The following is a 21,003-nucleotide window of genomic DNA, read 5'->3' as shown; positions in this document are numbered from 1 at the left end:
TCGTGTCGAGTCAAATTTAAACGCATAACACAAGACACATACTACTAGTACTCATGTATCTAGAAAAATGTATTTTTAAGTTATCAAAAAAAGTATAAAATGGGTTGAGCTAAGCTTCGACCTTAAATATTGGAGCTCAAGCTTGGTCCATATTTTAAATAGTTCTTTTTTTTTTTTTGCAAACTCATTTTCGGGCCTTATGCTATTATCTAATCCCTTTCATATTTTAAGCGAGCCTTTAAACTTTGATGAATAAATAACTCTTGAATAAGTTTAATTTAACCTTATAATTTTAAGTTACTGAATCCTTATATTTAAAGTTACCGAATCCCTTTCATATTTTAAGCGAGCCTTTAAACTTCGATTTAAAAATGTTAACAGGACATGATAAGTTAATTATGATACAAGTGATAAAGTGGATTATTTTGTATGTGTGACCATTAATTTTTTAAATGGATTTAAGGCCTCGTGATGATTCACTTAACTAACTAAAATTACGACAAAGGCAAGCGTCCCTATCGAATAGCAGTATAGTTATGGTAAGTCAGGAATATCATATCCACGAGAACTAAAAGTACTAGTAATTACTATCTTTTTGTTATCTAGCCGATAAATTGAAGGAATTTTTGTTAATCTAAAATTATCTAAATTAATTATTAAGAAGCAACAGAGAATTAAGTAAGAAAATATTCGAAGAACCAATGAGAAAGACAATACCTAGGAAAGAATCCACCTAGACTTCACTTATTATTCTGAATCTGAATTAAACGATTTATTCACTTGCCTTGATTCGTAGAAATCCCTAAATTATATTAATATCTCTTTTGAGAGTGAAAATAACTAACTCTAGGTTGATTAATTGAAATCTATTTCTAATTAAAACCCCGATTGTCACATTAACTCGATCTATGGATTCCCCTATTAGATTTGACTCTAATCCAGTAGATTTATGTCGTCGTATTTCTAGGATTGCATGCAACTCCACTCAATTATTCCAGATCTATTCTTAAGTAGGGACTTTTTCTCCACTGAAATAAGCACATCCTGAAAACTTTAAAACATGGAATAAGTACACATAATTGAGATCAAGAAATCAAGTATTTATCATGTAATTCAGAAATTAAATAACAAGATCCATCATAGGTTCATCTTCCCTAGGTATCTAGGGAATTTAGTTCATACTTTGGGAGGAAAACATCTCAAAATTAGGAAAACAACAAAACATAAAGAAACCCAAAAACTTCTAGACAAGTTCACTAGAGATCTTCAATCTTGAAGGAGATCCCACTTCTAAGTTGATTCCTACGGCATCCTTCAAGTAATTTCTCGTTCTACTTTGCGTGCTCCCTTAGGTCTTCTTCTAGCGTGAATTTATAAACTTTAGAATGCTCAGAAACCCTAAAAATTGGCTTTTTTGTGTGTTAGGGAAACAGGGTTTGAAATCGACACGGGCTGGCACAAGGGCGTTTGGCCAGCCCGTGTGGCTCACACAAGCGTGTGCTCAGCCTGTGTGGGAATGCCTAGGCCGTGTGGTTCCTAAAAATAGCTCGTTTTGTTTGATTTTGACCCGTTTTTCGCTCCTTTTGCTCCCCTATACTCTCCTAAGTATAGAAACAGGAAATTAAAGGATTAGGAGCATCAAATTCACTCAATTATATAATAAATCATCCAAAAACATGCCAAGCATGAGATTAAAACATGTTACTTTTATGGTTTATCAAATATCCCCACACTTAAGCGTTTGCTTATCCTCAAGAAAAATCCTCAACTCACAATTAAAACTAATCTTTCCCAACTTATAATTCTCATTAGTAATGTTTTATTATAATTCACAAATAATCACACATTGATAATTCAACTAAAAGAGTACTTAAGACACAAGCAATCCAAGTTGAACATTTTTAAAGCATGAAAATATAGGTATTTCCCCTTATCTAAGTAATTACCTTTAATTCAAAAATCGTCAAGAATCAATATCCTCACTAGAGATTCACTCAAATCACTCAAAGTGTTTAAGGTTCAAAAATAAGCACTCAATAGTCAAACATGAAAAGTCATTACCATAGGCTTGGATGAAAATTGAATCTCCACCACTGTAAAATAAGATGATACATAAATTACAAGGTCTTTAACAGGTTGTAATGGGAATTGGGTTAAAGGTATAGATAAAGGCTGAAAAGGGGGGTTAAAATCGAGATCGAATTGATAAATTGTCAAACTAGAAAAATAAACTAATGTTGAATAATTACATCAATTGAAAACTTATCAAGAATAACATGAGCTTCTTCTTGAAAATATGAAATTAACTGTTTAAGCTCATAGAACTAGTAATAATCAATAAATATGTATTTTTTTCACTTTTTTTTCTTTTGAGAACAATGGATAATATGAGATAATTTAACAATTGAAACAAAATAACATAGTTAGGCAACTCACCAAATCAAATCACGACAAAAAAGGAGTCAATAAAACGGGAACAATTCTCAACGAATCAAAATTGAGTCATAAGTTAACATTAATGGGTAAATCAAGAAACGATTTATTAGGCTCAAAAGGGTTCACTAAGGGTTAATTATGAAGGTAGGCTTTTTATAGGATAAGTGGGCTAAAACTTAAGCCTTTATCATCTCTGTATATCAAATGAAAGGTGTGGTCTCGACATGCATAATCGAAGCAAGTTCTAGAATAACCAATCAATATTGACACACTCATAACCAATAATAAAATGAGCAAGAAAAGTGTATGCTCTTAAGGCTCAAAATCTCACAAAAAATTATGGTTTTTTATATCAATCTTGCAAATATCAAACTTCAATGTAATACCTCAATTCAGGAAAAATAACCTAACAATTTTTAATTCTGAAAATAGACTTATCATGCTTGGTTCTCTCATGTTTTAAAGTTTAAACAATCAATGCACAATTACCTATACTTTAATTTAAAACATATCAATGATAATCACAAATCGATAAGAATTCATTCTAATAGTAATATGAGAAAATTACTTAAACACAAGGCATAATTCAGGGATTTTATAATAATCATATAAATAACCTCCACATACTTAAGATCTACATTGTCCTCAATGTACAAATAAAAATAATCATAGTAAAGACAAGATATCATAAGAGAGGGAGAGAATTGAAACTGCCCTGAACATTGGATGAAATTCCCAGAATAGTGAAAAGCAGAATTGTAGATAAATGTAGATGTAGTGCATGATTATGAGCAACTGATAAGAAAATAAACACAATGCTGAAGAAGATTAAAGGGTTACTCGATTAGAAGCAACCATAATAAAATATAGTTCAAAATATAAAAGCGAAAAAAGTCCAAGAAAATACAAATAAACAGAAAAATAAAAATAATTACTAAAAATAAAAATAAAAATAAATGGACTCAATGTCCTCATCATCAGACACATCAGCATCGTGAGTTGTTGGCGCTGGAAGAAAAATATGGAAATGCTGACAAATCTACTGCAATGTCGCATCAATACTATCGAACCTCTGAACATAGTACTGACGAAAGTTAGTGAACTCGTCAGTGGATACTCCTAGGAAGCTAGCAGTAGAAGGTACAGGTCGGTGACTCGAAGGTGGAGGCTATGGTGGGCCCATGTGATAGGGAGGAACATCATTAGGGAAGTTCTCGGGTCCATTTTGAGCATCAGAATGAAACAATCGGTACTGAGGAGGGTCCACTCCGCGACGCCACTCGATCATCCTCATGTATATCATGCTCGAGATGCCCTGATGGGACATCTAGCTAACTAGTGTGAGTGTAGAGGACTACTCCGGTGTGTCGAGGACATCGAAGTGTTGAGCGAGTCAAGTCACATAAGGGCCTAAATAGATGGGGTCCTTCTTGTGGCGGTCAGTCTGATGGCGGAAGGCTAGAGCGATGAAATATGTCAAATCAAATATATGCCCGTGCGCCATGCTCTATAGGAAATAAGTTTCATGAGTGCTAATGACTTTGGTGCTCTCTCTGTGACCTGTCAAAGTGTGAGCTAAAAGTGCGTGAATGTACCATAAGGCCAGAGAGAGAGAAGTCGCCTTCGAGCGACTCAAATCATATGGTGTCTGGCTCTCTGTAAGATCAGTCCAACAATGTGATGGTGAGTGATAGATGTGCCTATGAAGTATAAGGAACTCCTCAACGCTCATAAATTACTCTGTGTAAAGTCCCATAACAGCACTGAACTCAGGGACGCTTATATGGCGCACCAAACCACCAAGTTGAAAATTGATGGTGCTTGGCTCATCATGAAATGTCATGACCTATTGTACTAGAAACATTGAGCAAAACTCCAATGTTAACTCCATGTAAGTGGGCTCAATGATGGCAAAGAGTCTACCCACGGAGCTGTGGCGATAATAGCAATCACATCATCAGCGAGTCGGACCTGCTCCAACGCGGCCCAATCAATGCAATGGCTTAGGCTAAATGGACGAACTCGAAGGAACTGATATAAATCCTCTTGGGGGCCTGCTGCAAATCAGAGGTAAGGGTGACGAGCCTTGGCAAATGCACTCGATGAGGAGGTCACTTCGAAGCCCTTTTACTTTTTTGAAGCGGGGATGGCGATTTTAGATTTACTGCGTGTGTTTGTCATAATGTACCTACAATATAGTGATCAAATAAATTAACTTGACGAACTAATTAAATGGAAATAAGCTAAGAGAAGATCAAAATCTAAGTTAAGCTCAACAATTTAACTAATACAGAAATAGACTTTAAACATAATGAAACTAAGAAACAGCATGCTACTACTAAACGAAAACTAATAATAAGCATGAAAAATCATAAAGAAGTAGACCAGCAAGAAGAATAGCAGTAGAACCAAGTAAGAATAATATATAATATAGTCAATAACAATAAGAATAAGCATGAGAATAATAGCTATCAAATTTAACCGTACTAAATAGGAATCAATATCATCAAATAAGGAAAATAAGACAAATACTAACATAGAAAACTAAAGAACAAAAAAAACAAAGAAGAAACTAAAACTAAAATAAAATAACAAACAAGAAATAAATAAACAAATAAATATTAAATAAGATAAAGAAAAGGGTAAAAGGGTAAAAGGTAAAAGGGGAGAAAATTGACGGTGGGGTACAAGTGGTGGTCGGAGGATCACGCGGCAGTGGACGGGGATCAGTGGTTTGAGGGTGGTTCAACGGTTGTGTGCATGGTAAAGAACAGTGGCTGAAGAAAGGGGATTTTCAGTGTGGTGGTTGAAGGAAAGGGAGATGGGGTGTAAAGAAAAGGGAAGAGGAGAGGGGAGGGGGTTATTCAGAGTTGGAAGGTGCGTCTGTGGCTCGAGCAAGGGGACAATAGGGGTGACGGATGGTTAACGGTAGCCGGAGTGTGGGGGCATGAGGGTGTTGCGGCGGCTAGGGTTGAAGAGTTTGAGAAGAAGACAAAAGATAAAAATTGAAAATGAATTAGGGATTTAATAGGTAACACGGTTGTGTGAGGCCCGTGTTGGGCCACACGGCCGTGTCATACATCCGTGTGGTCTTCTGTTCAGCCTGTGTCAATTAAAAATGAAAGCTCAGTCTTTACACGGCTTAGGACACGCCCATGTGTCCAGGCCGTGTACAATCTCTTTCACTTCTCCCACGCCCTATGACCTATCACACACCTGTGTGCCTTCCCCCACGGCCAAGTGTCTTGCCCGTGTAACTTTATGACTTGTTTTAAATTTGAAAAATTAAGCTCTAGGTTTCACACAGCCTAAGACACGCCCGTGTGTCAAGGCCTTGTGGTCCACCAACCGTGTCACATGCCCATGTGGACTATGTTAGGCTGTGTCTCTGTCGAGTTTTAGAAAAATTAAGTCTCAGGCTCCACACAGCCAAGGACATGCCCTTATGTCCAGGCCGTGTGGATTACACGGGCGTGTCGCTCGGCCATGTAACTCACTGTCGATTTTCTTCAATTTTTAAAACTAAGTCAAAAGATCTACACAGCCAAGAACATGCCCGTGTGTCCAGGCAGTGTGCCTTTTAAAAATCAATTTTTTTTAATTTTAATAAAAAGTATTATGATATAAATTTAAGAAATTAGTAGTGTTAGCACTCGGGTTGCCTCCCTAGAAGCTCTTATTTATCTAAGCTCGACTTACCTCGTATTCGCACGGTCACGGTAGTTCGCGGAGTTGGGACTCTTTTTGCTCACTATCAATTCTTTTATTCAAATAAAGTTTGAGTCGAGTAATATTTACCTTGAGAGTGCCGAATTCAGAATGCTTTACTTCGATTGTACCGTATAGGAAGACATTGAGTTCCATAAAAGGGGTTGCTCCGTTCGCATTAAGCTCTGAAGTGGCAATTCGAGGGTACTTCTTATCCAATAGTACCTGGCCCCCAACCATAAATTGGTGTGTTCCATCCACATGCTCGTCAAAATATCATTTTGTTTCTGCATTGTGTATTATTGGTTTCTCCTTGCCATGTATCCGCCATTTATCTAGTTCATTGATTTGTAGCCTTCGTGCTTCATGAGTTGTTCTATTTTTGTCGCATGAGGTGGAATGTGGCTCTATCACATTTTTTTGAGAGATTTCCTACAAAGAAGGTTGAGCCACAAGGTTACTTATATTAATAGGACTCATATAATCATATTGATTACTACATAACTTAGCAGAATCACGAGCTTGGAGTTTTATCATTTCATCGCCTACACGAAGTATTAATTCTCCTGTACCAACGTCAATGATAGTTCTAGCAGTTGCTAAAAAGGGTCGCCCTAAAATTAAAGGTACGTCACTATCCTCATCCATGTCTAAAACAAAAAAATCAACTGGGAATATAAATTTATCAATTTTAACAAATACGTCTTCAACAATACCCCTAGGAAATCTAATAGTTCTATTTGCCAATTGAATGCTCATCCTAGTTTGTTTGGGTTTCTCGAGACCTAGTTGTTTAAACATTTTATAGGTCATGACATTAATACTCGCCTCTAAATCAGCTAAAGCATTACTAACATTTAAACTACCAATTAGACAAGGAATAGTAAAACTCCCTAGATCTTCCAACTTATTGGGTAGTTTATTTGCAAGATAGCTGAGCAAAAAACTGCATTTAACTTCATGTGCAACGAATCATCTAACTTCCATTTGTTTTCTAAAAGCTCCTTTAAATATTTTACGGAATTGTGCATCTACAAAAGAACTTCAATAAACGGTAAGTTAATATGCAACTTTTTTAGAAGTTTAAGAAATTTACCAAATTTTTCATTTACGTGGTCTTTCTTTATCGCATTTGGGTATGGCACACGAGGTTTATAATCCTTACCTGCCAGTTTTTGTACACTGTGGCTTACCTCAACCTTACCTTGACTTACCACACTTTCCTGCCTTAGTTTTGGTTTTGGTTCAACTAACCCTTCCTCATCTTGAACCGTAATTGCATGAAGCTGCTCCCTTGGGTTAGTTTTAGTGTTGCTAGGCAAGCTACCTTGTGGTCTCTCTAAAATCATCTTTGCAAAATGTCCTATCTGGTTCTCGAGTCCTTGTATCGACGCTTGTTGATTTTTAAGTGCGATTTCAGTGTTTTAAAAACGGGTTTCTGACACCGAAATAAACTTTGTCAGCATCTCCTCAAGGTTTGCCTTCTTCTTTTGCTAGTATGGTTGTTGTTGAAAGGCTGGAGGGGGTTGTTGTCTTTGATTTCCTTGACCACCCCAAGAAAAATTAGGATGGCTCCTCCATCCTCCATTATAAGTGTTACTATAAGGATTATTCTAAGGTCTAGAATTATTTCCCATATAGTTGACTTGTTCGTTCTCTATGCTAGGGTTGTAGGATAGACATTCTGGATTATTATCCCTCCCCCATTTGTATCGCACTGCATCACCAGATGTACCTTGTGACAGCCCTATAGTGACCCTAGTGGGAAAGCGGTTTTGGGACCGCTAAACCGAGTCACCAAATTATTTGAATGTGATATTTATGGTCTAAAATATGTGAATATGAATGTGCGAAAATTTTAAGCTTCGATTTAGTTAATTGCATGTGAATGTAGTACATAGGACTTGTGTGACACTTTTGAAATGTGATAGGCTAATCTATAAGGATCTAATAGTGCATGTAATCAAAAGGGAGGACTTGCATGTCAATTTCCCCCCTAATTAGTAGTGGCCGGCCATGAGCATGAGGGTGGACAAAATGTTATGGCTAAAACATGTCATAAACATGTTGGTTTAATGCTTCATGTAAGGAATAATAAAATAAAGAGCATGGGAAATAAAGTATTAGTGTTAGTAGGATGAGAAAAAAAAAGAAAGAATGTGTTTGATTGTTTCCCCCCCCCCCATTGCCGTGAGTTGAAGGAAAGAAAACAAAAAAAAAAGTGTTCATCTTTGAACATCTTTGGCCGAAAACTTTAAGGAGAAAGGAAGAAGAAAGGTTGAAGAGGTTCGACCGTGCATGTAACTAGGCTAAGGTATGTTTGATGTTGCTCCATGAAATTCATGTATATTTTAGTAGTTAGCTTGAGTTCTAACTAGCCCATGGTTCAAATCTTTACTATGTCATGGAGATGATATTCGGCTAAGGTGGATTTGTGTTGATGTCATTTGCATGCTAAAAGTGAAGCTTTGTAATGATGCATGTGATGGTGGATTGATGATTCTTGAATCTTCTTTTTAGCATTTTTGAGTGAGACATTACGTTCTTTGTTTAACCATGACCAAAATTGAAATGGTATGGTGTTGTGATGCATTCGGCCATGGTAGGAAGTAGAAGAGAAATATGGTTATTTTTCACGTTATTTGGATGAGGAATGGTAGTAAGGTGAAGTGCAAATGTTAGTGTTTGATTTACTAGTGTATATATGTGTATTGGCCAAGTTTTGAACTTGAAACAAAATGGTGTTTAGTCAATACAAGTGACCATACTTGTAGAATGTATTAAGTGTTGCAATCGGCCTCAACATAGACATGCATGTTCGGCCACATGAATGAGTACATAAGTTGATGTGTATGTTAGGCCATAGGTAAGCTTATTGATGGCTTTATCTTGAATTAGAAAATTCGGCTAAGGGGAATATTAGCTAATATGTTGAATTCGATTCGCGATTTCGTACATATGTGACTCTAATGTCTAATGTATATATGGGCTAAGTACCTTGAGCTTCTCTTTTGATGTTCGAATGAATTGTATTAAATTCCTTAATGTGATTAAAAATGCGTATGACCATTTTGTATTTGAGCTAAAGGTGGCCATATGACCCATCAAATTCATTGTCATGTTCGGCCATAAGCTAGCATAATGAGACTTTAATAAGTTAAATTTGTTTGAATTAGCTCAAGAGCTTAGAGGACCAAAGTTGGATAAGGGAAAGGAAAAAGTGATCGAATAGCCGCCGAAATCGTTCGACAACATCCGAGGTAAGTTTTCGAGTAATGGAGCTTAGATTATGATTCGATTAGATTATGTCTTGAGTAAATCAAAATCATGCTCTTTGTATGTGGCTATTGAGCCGAAATTTGTAAGTGTGATAAGTGTTTTGTGTTTGAGCTTTGGTAATGAAAATGAAATATGGATGTGTCATGATTTATTGATATATGTGCATGGTTATTCGAATGATATTCGGGCTAAGTCCCAAAGGCTTTTGTGCTAGGTGACTATAACCGGACTAAGATCCAAAGGCATTCGTGCGAGTTGCTATATCCGGGCTAAGACCCGAAGGCATTTGTGCTAGCGACTATATCCGAGCTAAGTCCCGAAGGCATTTATGCTAGTGACCACATCTGGGCTAAGACCCGAAGGCCTTGCGTAAGTAGTTATATCTGGCTAAATCCCTAAGATTACTTGAGTTTGGGAATGAGCGATCTGCTGTAATAATTTCAATTAATACGCTCGTACAATCTCAACAACGAGGTATGTGTTGTACATGCATTGGATTAATTGATTCCTCTTAAATAGCATTAGCTCAGTCGATTAAGGAGCTTCCGGTTTTTTGTTAAGTTGATCCCTTATGTATGAATATAAGGGTTGGAAATGTGAAGTAGGACTGATTTTTGAGAATATATGTGTATATGAAATTATCCGTTTAGTTATATGAATGCTATACTTCAATTGAGCCTAATTTCATTGCTCAAAACTTACTAAGCATTAAATGCTTACTCCGTTTCTTTGAATCTCTGTTTTATAGATTTTGGTTCGTCAGCTATCGGACTCGGGAGTGTCGAAGTCGAAGTCGCCCACACTATCAAAGCCCCTTTTGGTACACTTTTGGTTGAACTTTGAAATGGCATGTATAGGACTACCCTTTTTGTTGTTGGTCATGGACCCTTTGGTTTTGTATAAATTTGGATAGCCATGCGAAAATGGCTTATATACACTTTGAGCTTAATTTTATAATCATCTTGTATGATGTTCATTAAGAGGTATGGAAATGTTTGGGAACGATTAGCCATTGGAATGGTTAATCATGATCATATTTTGTGCTATTTATGCAAAAATGGCTAGTTGAATCATGGAAACTATGTAATAGGTAAAGTCTACCTTAAAAATAGATGCTGATAGCAGCAGCGACGTGAATGTGAATAATCACTAAAAATAGTAGGAATGGAATTAAATAGTTAATAAATTATGTAATCGAACCTTGATGAATCTATTTTCATAGGAAAGTAACGAAATGATCATATGAACAGTATATTATGAGATATTTAAGTTTTCGTGAGACAGGGCCAGAACGGTTTCTGGATTCCCTGTTCCGACTTTTGAAATTCATTATAAATTAACCAGAGATAATTAGAAGTCATTCCATATATGTATAGATTCCTTTTCGAGTCTAGTTTCTATAGAAAAAACGGCATCAGTATTGAAACCCTGTACAGGGAGATATCCAAGTCGTAATGCGCAAAGGTCAGTGTAGTTGAACCCTGAAACAGGGGAGAATTTAACTAATAAACTGTACTAATTGGCTCGACCAAAAATTCTAGAAAAAAATTTGTAGATGAACATATTAGTCTAGTTTCAGGAAAAATTTACGAAACTAGTTTTCGAGTTTTGAAACTTAAGATATGATTTTTAAGGCGACAGTGATGCAGTAACCAGCTTGTCTGGAAAATTTTCAAATGGACTGTGAAAATAAGTGGATTAAGCCCGTTAACCCCTCGTGTCTGACCCCGGCAACGGTCTCGGGTACGGGGTGTTACAATTTTATTGGTATTATAGCTGCGGTTTAGTCGATTCTAGGACTACCGTAATTCGTTTGGGTCTAGCTATACATGCCATTTTGTGATTATTTGATAGTGTGGTGATTTCTGACATTGCAAATGTGTTTATTTATAGTAATGGATCCCAATCCCAACCAAGCGGTAGCTGATGATCTTGAGAGTGTAGCGCCTACTCCTGCACAAGGGACGGCGCCGGCGGACTCTCAACCTATTGCTAGTAATCCGAATGATGAAGCTAGACAAGCTTTTTATAGCGTGATGAATGATTGGTTCAACCAATACATTCGAACTAATACGGCTGTTCCACAACCTCCATTCCCGACTAATACCACCCCCGCACCTACAATACCTCTGGTAACTGACCAAATAAGGTCGAATAAGCCCCCAGTTGACAGAATCCGAAAACACGGGGCTACTGAATTTAAAGCTACGGACAGCGATGATGCCGAGCAAGCGGAATTTTGGTTGGACAACACTATCCGGGTACTCGATGAGCTATCTTGCACACCTGATGAGTGCCTAAAGTGTACTATCTCCTTGCTACGTGATTCTGCCTACTATTGGTGGAATACGTTGACTTCTGTTGTGCCCAGAGAGCAAGTAACTTGGGAGTTTTTCCAAACCGAGTTTCGAAAGAAGTATATCAGTCAGAGATTCATTGATCAAAAACGGAAGGAATTTCTTGAACTTAAACAAGGTTCCATGTCGGTTACCGACAATGAACGAAAATTTTAAGGCTTAGCCGGTACGCGCGGGAATGCATTTCTTCAGAAGCCGTGATGTGTAAACGTTTCGAGGATGGGCTGAATGATGATATAAAGTTGTATGTTGGCATTTTGGAAATCCGAGAATTTGTGGCACTTGTCGAGCGGGCTTGCAAAGCCGAGGAGCTCAGTATGGAGAAAAGAAAAGCTGAGGTGGAAGCAAAGGAGTTTCGTAAGAGGTCTTTGGGGAAGCCCTTCCCACAGTCATCGAAGAAATTTAGAGATGGCTTAGGCCGATCTAGAGACACTTCAGGCTTATCTAGACGAGATCGCGATCGATCCCCTGTGAGTGCACGAGTCACTTCGGTCGCCAGTGTTGGAAATGATCGTCGAGACAGAACGGAGTGTCAGTATTGTGGTAAATGGCACTCGGGGAGTTGTAGATTCCATGACCACTCCTGTTACAAGTGCGGGTCAGTTGACCACTTCATTAAAGATTGCCCGAGGTTGTCTGAACAGAATGCAAATCAGAGTGGGAAACCGAGTGCTACCACTGCTCGAGGTAGACCGTCTAGAAATACGGGCAATGCTAGTTGTGGTCAGAGAGGATCTAGGGATGCTAAGACCAGATCTGAGGCTCGTGCTCCTGCTAGGGCTTATACGATACGCGCACGCGAGGATGCTTCCTCGCCATATGTTATTACCGGTACTTTTACTCTCTTTGATACTAATGTGATTGCTTTGATTGACCCTGGTTCTACTCATTCTTATATATGTGAAACCTTAGCATCCAGTAAGACTTTACCTATTGAGTCTACTAAGTTCGTAATTCGGGTGTCAAATCCCTTGGGTCGTTACGTGCTTGTCAACAAAGTGTGTAAGAAATGTCCCCTAGTAATTCGAGGTTCCTGTTTTCCGGCGGACTTGATGCTTTTGCCATTTGATGAATTTGATGTTATTCTTGGTTTGGATTGGTTGACCGTGCATGATGTGGTTGTGAATTGCAAAAGCAAGACTATTGATTTGAGGTGCACAAGTAACGAGATAATCCGAGTTGAGTCTACGAACTTAAAGGGGTTGCCAGCTGTAATATCATCAATGTTGGCTTAGAAATATGTAAGAAAGGGGTGCGAAGCATACCTTGCGTATGTACTTGATGACAAAGAATTAGAAAAGAAACCTGAATCTGTGCCGGTGGTTTGTGAATACCCGGATGTTTTTCCCGAAGAATTACCGGGTTTACCACCTGTTCGGGAGGTAGAGTTTAGTATTGAGCTTGTACCTGGGACTACGCCAATTTCGATAGCTCCGTATCGTATGGCACCAACCGAGTTAAAAGAGTTGAAAGCTCAGTTGCAAGAGTTGACGGATAGAGGTTTCACTCGACCAAGTTTCTCACCTTGGGGTGCACCAGTATTGTTTGTGAAAAAGAAGGACGGAACCATGAGGTTGTGCATTGACTATCGTCAGCTGAATAAAGTGACGATAAAGAATAAATATCCGTTACCGCGTATTGATGATTTGTTTGATCAACTAAAGGGAGCCTCAGTGTTTTCAAAGATAGATTTGAGATCGGGTTATTACCAGTTGCGAATTCGAGATTCGGATATACCCAAAACTGCTTTCAGAACGAGATACGGCCACTACGAGTTCTTAGTGATGCCGTTTGGGCTCACTAATGCCCCGGCGGTATTTATGGATTTGATGAATCGGATCTTCAGATAGTATTTGGACCGGTTCGTAGTTGTGTTCATTGATGACATCTTGGTCTATTCAAGAGATGAGACCGAACATGCTGAGCACCTGAGATTAGTGTTGCAAATTTTACGGGATAAGTAGTTATATGCTAAGTTCAGTAAGTGTGAGTTCTGGTTAAGAGAGGTTAGCTTCTTGGGTCATGTGGTATCCGCATCGGGTATTCGAGTTGACTAGAGCAAAATTTCAGCCATACTTAACTAGAAGCCTCCGAGAAATATTACTGAGGTTCGGAGCTTTTTGGGACTTGCCGGTTACTACCGACGGTTTGTAAAAGGTTTCTCGATGATAGCCACACCAATGACGAAGCTACTTCAAAAAGATGTTAAGTTCGAATGGACGGAAAAATGTCAGAAAAGTTTTGATCAACTGAAAACTTATTTAACTGAAGCTCCAATTCTAGTGCAGCCCGAATCAGGCAAAGAGTTTGTCATTTATAGTGATGCCTCCCTACTTGGGTTGGGTTGCGTATTGATGCAAGAAGGTCGAGTTGTGGCCTATGCGTCTAGACAACTGAAGCCACATGAGAAAAATTATCCGACCCATGATCTCGAACTAGATGCCATCGTATTCGCTTTGAAAATATGGCGACACTACTTATTTGGTGAGAAGTTCCATGTATTTTCGGATCACAAAAGTCTCAAATATTTGATGACTCAAAGAGACTTGAATCTGTGACAAAGGCGTTGGCTTGAGTTGTTGAAAGATTATGAACTTGTCATTGACTATCACCCGGGAAAGGCTAATGTGGTTGCGGATGCCTTAAGTCGTAAATCATTGTTTGCTTTACGAGCGATGAATGTACACTTGTTTATTCTATCTGACAATGTGTTAGTGGCGGAATTAAAGGCCAAACCATTGTTGATTCATCAAATTTGTGAAGCTCAGAAAGTCGATGATGAATTGGTTGCAAAACGGGCTGAATGTGTTCCGAATATGGAATCAGAGATTCAAATTGATGATGACAATTGTTTGAGGTTCAAAAGTCGTTTGTGTGTTCCAAGAAATTCAGAACTCATTTCGATGATTCTGAACGAAGCTCATTGTAGCCGAATGTCAATTCACCCGGGGAGTACGAAAATGTACAACGATTTGAGACGTCGGTTTTGGTGGCATGGTATGAAACGAGACATTTCCGATTTTGTTTCGAAGTGTTTAATATGTCAGCAAGTAAAGGCGGAACATCAAGTGCCTACGGGTTTACTCCAGCCAATCATGATACCTGAATGGAAATGGGATCGAGTCACGATGGATTTCGTATCTGGGTTGCCAGTATCGGCAAGTAAGAAAGATGCGATTTGGGTTGTTGTGGATAGACTGACTAAGTCAGCTCACTTTATCCCCGTACGTACGGATTTTTCATTGGATAAACTAGCTGAATTGTATGTTTCTCAGATTGTGAGATTACAGGGGGTACCTATTTCTATCGTGTCGGATAGAGATCCGAGATTCACCTCGCAATTTTGGAAGAAATTGCAAGAAGCTTTAGGTACCAAGCTGCATTTTAGCACCGCTTTTCATCCACAAACCGATGGTCAATCCGAGCGGATAATTCAGATACTTGAGGATATGTTGAGATGTTGCATCCTCGAGTTTAGTGGTTCATGGGAACGGTATTTACCTTTGATTGAATTCGCTTACAACAATAGTTTTCAATCAAGTATTGAGATGGCACCTTACGAGGCTTTGTACGAGCGTAAATGTCGTACGCCATTGTTTTGGACCGAGCTCGGTGGAAGCAAAATTTTCAGAGTGGATTTGATTAAAGATGCTGAACAGAAAGTAAAAATAATTCGTGAAAGTCTGAAGGCAGCATCAGATCGTCAGAAGTCGTACGCGGATTTAAAACGAAGAGATATTGAGTATCAGGTGGGAGACAAAGTGTTTCTTAAGGTATCGCCTTGGAAAAAGATACTCAGATTTGGCCGTAAGGGCAAATTGAGTCCGAGATTCATTGGGCCGTATGAGATCTCCGAACGAGTTGGCCCAGTTGCATATAGGTTACTTTTACCCCCTGAACTCGAAAGGATCCACAACGTTTTTCATGTTTCGATGCTTCGACGTTACAGATCCGATCCTTTGCACGTAATAAACCCCTCCGAGGTCGAAATTCACGCCGATATGAGTTAGGAAGAAGAACCGATTCGCATCCTAGCTCGTGAAGTGAAAGAGTTGTGAAACAAAAGGGTTCCGTTAGTGAAAGTGTTATGGCTTAAACACGGGATCGAAGAAGCTACTTGGGAAACCGAGAATGCCATGAAAGAACGATACCCAAACCTATTTACCGGTAAGATTTTCAGGGACGAAAATTTCTTAAGTAGGGGAGAGTTGTGACAGCCCTATAGTGACCCTAGTCGGAAAGCGGTTTTGGGACCGCTAAACCGAGTCACCAAATTATTTGAATGTGATATTTATGGTCTAAATATGTGAATATGAATGTGCGAAAATTTTAAGCTTCGATTTAGTTAATTGCATGTGAATGTAGTACATAGGACTTGTGTGACACTTTTGAAATGTGATAGGCTAATCTATAAGGATCTAATAGTGCATGTAATCAAAAGGGAGGACTTGCATGTCAATTTCCCCCTAATTAGTAGTGGCTGGCCATGAGCATGAGGGTGGACAAAATGTTATGGCTAAAACATGTCATAAACATGTTGGGTTAATGCTTCATGTAAGGAATAATAAAATAAAGTGCATGGGCAATAAAATATTAGTGTTAGTAGGATGAGAAAAAAAAAGAAAGAATGTGTGTGATTGTTTCCCCCCATTGCCGTGAGTTGAAGGAAAGAAAACAAAAAAAAAGTGTTCATCCTTGAACATCTTTGGCCGAAAACTTTAAGGAGAAAGGAAGAAGAAAGGTTGAAGAGGTTCGGCCATGCATGTAACTAGGCTAAGGTATGTTTGATGTTGCTCCATGAGGTTCATGTATATTTTAGTAGTTAGCTTGAGTTCTAACTAGCCCATGGTTCAAATCTTTACTATGTCATGGAGATGATATTCGGCTAAGGTGGATTTGTGTTGATGTCATTTGCATGCTAAAGGTGAAGCTTTGTAATGATGCATGTGATGGTGGATTGGTGATTCTTGAATCTTCTTTTTAGCATTTTTGAGTGAGACATTACGTTCTTCGTTTAACCATGACCAAAATTGAAATGGTATGGTGTTGTGATGCATTCGGCCATGGTAGGAAGTAGAAGAGAAATATGGTTGTTGTTCACGTTATTTGGATGAGGAATGGTAGTAAGGTGAAGTGCAAATGTTAGTGTTTGATTTACTAGTGTATATATGTGTATTGGCCAAGTTTTGAACTTGAAACAAAATGGTGTTTAGTCAATACAAGTGACCATACTTGTAGAACATATTAAGTGTTGCAATCGGCCTCAACATAGACATGCATGTTCGGCCACATGAATGAGTACATAAGTTTATGTGTATGTTCGGCCATAGGTAAGCATATTGATGGCTTTATCTTGACTTAGAAAATTCGGCTAAGGGGAATATTAGCTAATATGTTGAATTCGATTCGTGATTTCGTACATATGTGACTCTAATGTCTAATGTATATATGGGCTAAGTACCTTGAGCTTCTCTTTTGATGTTCGAATGAATTGTATTAAATTGCTTAATGTGATTAAAAATGCGTATGACCATTTTGTATTTGAGCTAAAGGTGGCCATATGACCCATCAAATTCATTGTCATGTTCGGCCATAAGCTAGCATAATGAGACTTTAATAAGTTAAATTTGTTTGAATTAGCTCAAGAGCTTAGAGGACCAAAGTTGGATAAGGGAAAGGAAAAAGTGATCGAATAGCCGCCGAAATCGTTCGACAACATCCGAGGTAAGTTTTCGAGTAATGGAGCTTAGATTATGATTCGATTAGATTATGTCTTGAGTAAATCAAAATCATGCTCTTTGTATGTGGCTATTGAGCCGAAATTTGTAAGTGTGATAAGTGTTTTGTGTTTGAGCTTTGGTAATGAAAATGAAATATGGATGTGTCATGATTTATTGATATATGTGCATGGTTATTCGAATGATATCCGGGCTAAGTCCCGAAGGCTTTTGTGCTAGGTGACTATAACCGGACTAAGATCCGAAGGCATTCGTGCGAGTTGCTATATCCGGTCTAAGACCCGAAGGCATTTGTGCTAGCGACTATATCCGGGCTAAGTCCCGAAGGCATTTATGCTAGTGACCACATCCGGGCTAAGACCCGAAGGCCTTGCGCAAGCAGTTATATCCGGCTAAATCCCAAAGATTACTTGAGTTTGGGAATGAGCGATCTGCTGTAATAATTTCTATTAATACGCTCGTAAAATCTCAACAACGAGGTATGTGTTGTACATGCATTGGATTAATTGATTCCTCTTAAATAGCATTAGCTCAGTCGATTAAGGAGTTTCCGGTTTTTGGTTAAGTTGATCCCTTATGTATGAATATAAGGGTTGGAAATGTGAAGTAGGACTGATTTTTGAGAATATATGTGTATATGAAATTATCCGTTTAGTTATATGAATGCTATACTTCAGTTGAGCCTAATTCCATTGCTCAAAACTTACTAAGCAATAAATGCTTACTCTGTTTCTTTGAATCTCTATTTTATAGATTTTGGTTCGTCAGCTATCAGACTCGGGAGTGTCAAAGTCGAAGTCGCCCACACTATCAAAGCCCCTTTTGGTACACTTTTGGTTGAACTTTGAAATGGCATGTATAGGACTACCCTTTTTGTTGTTGGTCATGGACCCTTTGGTTTTGTATAAATTTGGATAGCCATGCGAAAATGGCTTATATACACTTTGAGCTTAATTTTATAATCGTCTTGTATGATGTTCATTAAGAGGTATGGAAATGTTTGGGAACGATTAGCCATTGGAATGGTTAATCATGATCATATTTTGTGCTATTTATGCAAAAAGGGCTAGTTGAATCATGGATACTATGTAATAGGTAAAGTCTACCTTAAAAATAGATGCTAATAGCAGCAGCGACGTGAATGTGAATAATCACTAAAAATAGTAGGAATGGAATTAAATAGTGAATAAATTATGTAATCGAACCTTGATGAATCTATTTTCATAGGAAAGTAACGAAATAATCATATGAACAGTATATTATGAGATATTTAAGTTTTTGTGAGACAGGGCCAGAACGGTTTCTGGATTCCCTGTTCCGACTTTGGAAATTCATTATAAATTAACCAGAGATAATTAGAAGTCATGCCATATATGTATAGATTCCTTTTCGAGTCTAGTTTCTATAGAAACAAACGGGATCAGTATTGAAACCCTGTACAGGGAGATATCCAAGTCGTAATGCGTAAAGGTCAGTGTAGTCGAACCCTGAAATAGGGGAGACTTTAACTAATAAATTGTACTAATTGGCTCGACCAAAAATTCTAGAAAATAATTTTTAGAGGAACATATGAGTCTAGTTTCAGGAAAAATTTATGAAACTGGTTTTCGAGTTTTGAAACTCAAGATATGATTTTTAAGGCGACAGTGATGCAGTAACCAGCTTGTCTGGAAAATTTTCAAATGGACTGTGAAAATAAGTGGATTAAGCCCGTTAACCCCTCGTGTCCAACCCCGGAAACGGTCTCGGGTACGGGGTGTTACATACCTGCATAGAACCATATAACCATTAATCTTTTTATTCAAAAGTTGTACCTGATTTGACAACATGGTGACGATATCTATGTTAAAAACACCGGCTACTTTCATCGGCTTCATTCTCATGACTTGCCACTGATAATTATTCAGTGACATCTCTTCTATAACCTCATAAGCTACTTCAGGAGTTTTATTATTCAGAGTCCCACCGAAGGCTGCATCGATCAATTACCTAGTTGAGGGGTTCAAACCATTGTAGAAAGTTTGAACCTGTAGCCATAAAGGTAACTCATGGTGAGGGTACCTTCTCAATAAGTCCTTATACCTCTCCCATGCATCATATAGAGTTTTTAAATCCATTTGCACAAAGGAAGAGATATCATTCCTCAACTTAGTTGTCTTAGCAGGCAGAAAATACTTTAATAAGAACTTTTCAGTCATTTGCTCCCATGTGGTGATAGAACCTCGTAGTAGAGAGTTCAACCACTATTTAGCCTTATTTCTCAATGAGAAGGAAAACAATCGTAATCAAATGGCATCGTCAGAAACATCATTTATCTTAAAAGTATCGTAAATTCCAAAAAGTTGGCCAAATGAGTATTTGGATTTTCATCTTGCAAACCATCGAACTGAACAAATTGTTGGATCATCTGAATAGTGCTCGGCTTCAATTCGAAGTTATTTGCAACAATAGCAGGTCTCTCAATACTCGATTCAGCCCTAGTTAAATTAGGCTTGGCATAGTCATACATAGTACGAGAAATAGGATTTTCGGCAACCATAGGAGGTAGCTGATTATTCTGATTTTCAACCATCTCCTCAGTGATATTAATAAGATCTTCTTGCTCTTCCACTATACTCTGTTGACTCTGCCTTACTTCTCTACGATTTCTACGAGCTGTGTTTTCAATCTCATTGTCAAATACTATAGGTTCGGACGGGTCTATTCTAGTCATATACTAAAGGAACCTACCAGAAATAAACAAAACAAGAATTTAGAAAACAAAAATAAAAACTAAAATGCAATAAAAGTAAAAATGGCTAAATTAATAAAAATCTAGTGTTCCTAATATTTTAGTCCCTGGAAACGGCTCCAAAAACTTGATGATGATTCACTTAACTAACTAAAATCACGACAAAGGCAAGCGCACCTATCGAATAGCAGTATAGTTATGGTGAGTCGGGAATATCATACCCACAAGAACTAAAAGTACTAGTAATTACTATCTTTTTATTATCTAGCTGATAAATTGAAGGAATTGTTTTTAATCTAAAATTATCTAAATTAATTATTAAGACACAATAGAGAATTAAGTAAGAAAATATTCGAATGAACCAATGAAAGAGACAATACCCAGGAAAGAATTCATCTAGACTTCACTTATTATTCTGAATCTAAATTAAACGATTTATTCACTTGCCTGATTCGTAGAAATCCCTAAATTATATTAATCTCTTTCAAGAGTAAAAATAACTGACTTTAGGTTGATTAATTGAAATCTCTTTCTAATTAAAACCCCTATTGTCGCATTAACTCGATCTATGGATTCTTGTATTAGATTTGACTCTAATTCGGTGGACTTATGTCGTTCTATTTCTAGGATTGCATGCAACTCCACTGAATTATGCCAGATCTACTCTTAAGTAGGGACTTTTGCTCCACTGAAATAAGCACATCAATCAAGAATTAAAATCCTGAAAACTTTAAAACATGGAATAAGCACACAT

The 21,003-nt window shown here is 37.8% G+C and overlaps 1 non-coding gene across 1 annotated transcript; it reads left to right on the top strand.

Annotated features, from left to right (window-relative positions):
• Positions 1-19,561: 19,561 nt before the first annotated feature.
• Positions 19,562-19,668, top strand: LOC121204072 (small nucleolar RNA R71). Its single transcript, XR_005899000.1, has one exon. It is a non-coding gene; the product is annotated as a small nucleolar RNA R71 (small nucleolar RNA).
• Positions 19,669-21,003: the final 1,335 nt, after the last annotated feature.

This window comes from Gossypium hirsutum, chromosome A07 (assembly GCF_007990345.1).
Source record: "Gossypium hirsutum isolate 1008001.06 chromosome A07, Gossypium_hirsutum_v2.1, whole genome shotgun sequence".
Classification (NCBI taxonomy): Eukaryota; Viridiplantae; Streptophyta; class Magnoliopsida; order Malvales; family Malvaceae; genus Gossypium; species Gossypium hirsutum.
The sequence above is the reverse complement of the archived record's forward strand: the minus strand, read 5'-3'. Positions and strand labels throughout refer to the sequence as shown.